Genomic DNA, 6,058 nt, shown 5'->3' with positions numbered 1-6,058 from the left:
GATGCAAGAAGTGTTGGCCATTTTGAAAAATGGCGGATATGTAGTTTTGGAGCGTTACCAGCGTCGTTCAGATAAACGGCAGCTGTCAGTCAAGTGGACTACACTTCCCAGCTCCAAAAATTCGACTTAATGGGTGGATGCTTGCTTTTTTTTTCAGCGTAGCACCAAGCGGGCGGGACTGGTCCCCTGCCGTGTAAATAACACTCCGGGCGATGCTGTATATTGAAATGTGCGCTCCACGGCGCTTCCTATAATCTGATTGGCTCTGTGTAAAATAATATAGCGCCGCTTGTAGCCAATCTTAAACCACCAAACCCACGCAGCGAGAGCTATTTTTTATTCGCTTAAAGCGCCAAGAAGATGTATATCGTCATGGACCGCAGCGGGCAACTTTAGTGCCCATGTGTGACTGTTAATTTGCAAAAGTGCACGGCGGAGTTTTCCTCTATTCTTCCGTTTACCTAAAATGTGAAGCTGTCAATGTGTTTATTCCTCCCACGAGAAACAGCGCTACTCCTGTTCTCTGCAGTTGACTCCAACAAAACTCCACTGAGCTGTCATCACGCCGCTGCACGGTGAGTGATGTTGTGTCCCAAATGCAACAATGAGATTTCTGCAGAATTATTTGATCAGACAACTTGTTTTCTGCTGTGAAATGTCACATTACTGCAGTAAATGTTTTCTGCAACACAAGGAGCTCTATTGTTGGCTCACCATCACCATCTTAATCTACTGAGGTATTTAGTACCTAACAATATTATATAAACATGTGATTTGGAATTTTAAAGTATTCATTTGATAAATGCACTTAAATGTGATGTGTATGTAAATACTTTTCAATTTGTTAAATAAACCGCAATTGTATCACGCGCCACATCTGAAGTTAACGAAATCTCACATCTTCACTCAAACTAATCACTCACTCATTAACATATTACATGGCTTAATTACCTTTTTACTTTATTTTCATCATTCTGTACACTTATGGAATTTGTTTATGCTTTATTTTTTGACTGTTTTATTAATAATTTGATTGGATTATTTATAACTGAGTGTGGATTAGACTGTTTAAAGCTGTTCAAGCCTTGATTCAATGGATACAGTTACAATACTTTAAAGTTTGTGGAAAAAGTTGATGCAACTTTAATATTTAGCAACATAGGTCCTGCCTCCACAAATAGGTCATGCATTTAGCAAATTCTAAAATAGCAGGCCTACTTTTTCCAAAACAGCTTATTTTTCCACACCATGGTGTCAAACCACATGTAGCCTTTACTGTCAACCGCTCAAACTCCGCTGGTGCTGCACAAGAGCCACAAAGGGCCACACACCCTTACAGACCCATCGTTCACTTAAAACACTGTTGTGGAAGAACTCTTTTTAGAGTTTCCTATTTAGTCCTTGCCCATACACACAATACATCTAATGCACTTAATTGCCTCTCTTTAATTTATGTATACATGGTCCTTCTGATGATGATGCATTCTCACATATTTCATCACAACAATGGTGCTGACTCAATGACCTCATTTGGGTCATCTCTATTTCCCAATCTTTAAATGTCACCATGATAAGGATTGCTAATCTCAACACTTTGCATATGACAGATGCTTTGTCGTGCATAAATATTTGCATGCCACTGAGAGGGAGTTTCAGCCCTTACATGCTTCTCAGAAAGTGCATGGACTGGTTAACCACCCGGTGTGATGAAAACAGTTTGATGGATTGCATTTTTGCTGTTCCATAATCTTTCTTAAATCCATGCAAAGCAGGAGATTTGCTCCCCTTTTCGCTAGCCTGTGACGACACAGGCTTGGAAGATTATTCTCCAGTTGCAACTTTTGCTGATTAAAAAGTGCCCTGTACCATGTGCAGTATTAGCAGGAGGGTTAGAGGATCGCTGTAATTGCTAGTGTGCTTCACAGACTGCTGTGGATGCAGTGTGAAGATGGATTGAATGACTGAAACCTATTACCACTAAGTGTATCGCTAGGCAGATTATTCTGCTGCTTTGAGATATTTGAGCAAATCTGTGGTCTGTCTGGTGCCAGATATGTGCGTCTGTTTGCCTTTTCAGAACGTGCTGCAAAACCTTATACGACTTATCTGTACAGGTCGGTCCGTCAAAAAAACCTCTCACATCTGGCAGATGGATATTTGTTTTGTTTGGAATTCATTTTATGGTTTGTCTCTTCAGATTGCATTACACTGCAAGTAATAATTATTTTCATTATCGATTAATCTATTATCTTGGTTAATTGTTAATTATTAATTGTTAATATAGTTAAAATAGTAGTGATTCATTTTCTGTTATTAAAGCTTAGAGCTGCAATGAGTTGACTAATTGTTGCAGCTCTAATATTTAAGATATATTGATTGTCCTTTATATGAGTATGTACAAGTTGCCAGTTTTATTCATAAACTTATTCCGTCTACAGCTCTGCAATAAATCCTTCATTCATGAAGTGTATAATGTTCAGTTTATGTTGAAAAAAAAAGGTGATTTAACTTTCATTCTGGAGGCTGCCGATTTTAGTGTTTAAACATGGTCTCCTTTTTACTCACTACTGTATTGTCCTAAGCAGCTTACTATGTCACAACTACTGTATCATATAGTAGCTCCACCTACACTCGCATCTGTGCTTTGTTTTAATCCAGTTTAATCCTGTATTTACTTTTAGCATTTGTGCAATGATTAGTGCTTTCACTAGCTGTAAAGGTAAGGCACTATAAACATCATCCGAGAAATTGAGGATATGATAAAATGTATCGTCAGACAGAGCTGGAACGACTACTCTGTTATATTGATCTGCAGAAACAAAGCAGTATGCAATAGTTTCATAATTGATCAATCATTTCAGTCATTTTTTGACGCAGATGAGGGGAAATCATGCTACACATTCTCCGGTTTCAACTTCTCACATGGGGGGGATTCGCTGCTCATCTTCATCAGGTCTCACTATTAACAGCCCAAAAGGCACCATGGGATGTCTGACACATCCTAACCCTTATTGTTATTTGTGAAATGTCCCTTTATTGAAAAAATAAGCCCTTTTAACCCTGTGATGGCCTCAAAGCTGTGTCTGTGTGTGTGTCTCTTCTCTGTAGTATTTGCCATGGGACGTTTCTCTACTCTTCCTTGTGCCCCAACAGTATCGTGCTCACTTCAGCTGCACGGGGCTGAAAGTGGGTCTTTGACTTGCCTGATAGCTTTTGACAGCTCACTCTCATCCCCGGTGGATCAATGGAGCTCAGCGCTCTTCATTAGAAACATCAATGTACCGCACATTCCCACAGGCTCAGCAACAACCCACCAGCCCAGCCAGAGAGTGAAGCTTTATTTTGTTATTCTCCAAAAGATCCTTCTTGACTTCTGTGTGACATTTGATTTTCTTCACTTGAAGAAAATTGTGGGAAAATGGTGAAAGACGAATACTGTTTATTTGCCATTAATTAAGTGAATATTAGCAACACCATGTTGCTCAAATATCACCTAAAAAGTGAATCGAACATGTATTTAGTTTATTTCAGGTTTATATCACATAGAATAACAAATATTTGTAACATGTATTATTCTGCTTGACTGCTGCAGATCAAAGCACTGAAAAATCTGTATCTTGGCAACGTCATTCTTATATTCAGTCTTACAATAACAAGGAAATAAACCAATGTCCGATAACTCTACAGTGCAGTTTTACTTAATTTTAGTTGGGCATGAAGGACAAAATCTTGAAATAATGAATCATTCCTATATGTGCTGAAATGATTAGTAGCTGAGTAGCTGCGACTAAAAGTTCGATAATAATTTAGTATTTTAAGTCATTTTTAAAGCAAATGTTCAATTTGTAAATAAAAAAAATTCTAGTCTAAAATATTAATCACTTATTTGAAAAAGTACAGTAACTGTTAATTGCAGCTGTAATATTAATACACTCATTAAGATCATAAAGAAATTTATAGAGTTACAGTATACCTCAATACTATTTCAATTTATTTATTGAAATAAGCATTTTCACAAGCTTAATATTCTTGCCCAATTAAGAATAGTATTATTTAACTAGAAACTTACTAGGAGCGTATTTTTTAACTTCCATTTTTCTTCCTATAAAAAAACACTAAAACGAACGCTAAAAAAGAATTAAAATGTGATGCTTGAATTAATTCATTCAAGAGTATAAAATCCCCCCTGAGCAATCCTGCACTACCTTTCCTAACTGTCTAACGCAGGTGCTGTCTGGTTGTTGTTTATATTCAAATGGGGGAAATGAGAAATTGAATATTATACAAGTGAACTCTCTGAAGAAGTTTGCTATGTGTCGATGCGGGCTGCAGGGTTCATTGTAAACACAAGTGTTGCGTCAGCAAACGCTTGAAATGATGGCATCACACATATGAAATGTTGTTATGTGCAACAAGAAACAAATAACACACACTGGAGATGGTAGTTGGTCACAGAGGTTGTTGTCATGATGATAGAAGAGAGAGCATGAGCCAATGGCTGCTTTACTGTCATCATCTGCTTCTTGATTGGCTCTCTGAAAATTTACACAGCTAGTCACTGAAGGAATCCAGCCCACCTGTTTAGTCACACACACACACACACACACACACACACACACACACACACACACACACACACACACACACACACACACACACACACACACACACACACACACACACACACACACACACACACACACACAGAAATGCATTCATACACACGTTCACACAGGCAGCTAGCTGTCACAGTGGGAAAAGCAGTGTGTGTTTCAGTGTCTCTCTGGTCTAATCATCAATAATGCATGGCTTTGGGAGGATGAAAGGCTGTTTTGGCTTGAGGCATGTGTCTCATATGGAGAGAGAGACATCAGCACGAGAAGTTAAAACCGTACATCCATAGACAAAGTGAATGCTCCTTCACGAGTGTCCTCAGTAGAACTGCTTATCAAGCTGAGAGTGGACTGATGTCAGGCCAAATGTTTAAATCAGTTAATTAATTAATATCAGGAAAGTTTTTTGTTTTTAAAATGCATTTATTGTAGTTTGTGTTGTCTGAGTCAATAATCTGAGGATAGTGTGTTGTACATATTGTGAAGCCTTCGGTTATTTGGTAGCTTGGCATCACCAGACTGATTGGAAGTGCTTATTAGCCCGGGTACTCTCAGGTCATTATTGATTTCCAAAGGGCGTTATCAACTGGGCAGAGCAAAATGCTTCTGGACACCATTGGATAGACCTACAACCAATCACAGCAACAAAACAGCGGTGTTTTTATGTCAGTGGAAAAAAATGGCGTTTCTGAAAACATTTTAATGTGAGGAATAGATAATATAGTAACAGAATGTCGAGTCAGCTTTAATCAGCACTGCCTAGTGTGACTGGTTAATCTGAGGTATTTGAGCCTGAAATACAGAGCTGAAGGCATCTGCAGTCTGGACGGTCACGCTGTCAGTGATTGTATTAAACCCGTCCCACATGAGATAAACAGCTGTGATTGGTCCTCCCTGTGCCTGGTTGGCTGAAAATCTGTTTGTATGAGAAAGGAACCAGATCTGCCAGAACAGATGAAACATACATTTGGCAGATTCTTCAGATTTCCAGGCTTTATAGAAATAATTAACTTGAATTTTGGTTAAGCTGCAATTACATTAAGTTGTTGATTGGTAATTTCTAAAAGTATTTTTTTTAAAGTTATGGAGTTGACAAAGTTCCAAAGAGGAACACGGAATACTGACTGACCCATCCCATATCCTCCACTCCGAGTATGAGCTTCAACTCTCTAGCGGACAAGTGAGAGTACCAAAGTGGCGACTCTGTTTTAAAAAAACTGATTTGTGCTGTCTTCTATTAACATCTTAAACAGAAAAGACAAAGCTTTAAGTGCAGTCCCCAAAGAGACCTGTGAGGATGGACAGGTTGTGAAATGTGTTGTTTTGTAGTTGAGCTGTTGAAGTCATTCTGTTTTAAGGTACAATGTCAGTTTAAAGTTGTGCAATATACATGTGTGTTTTAAGAATTGTACCAATGGCTCTTGATTGTATGTACACTAGTCTAA

The sequence above is a fragment of the Echiichthys vipera genome (genome assembly GCF_963691815.1).
Source record: "Echiichthys vipera genome assembly, chromosome: X".
Taxonomy (NCBI): domain Eukaryota; kingdom Metazoa; phylum Chordata; class Actinopteri; order Perciformes; family Trachinidae; genus Echiichthys; species Echiichthys vipera.
This window is presented reverse-complemented; position numbering follows the sequence as displayed.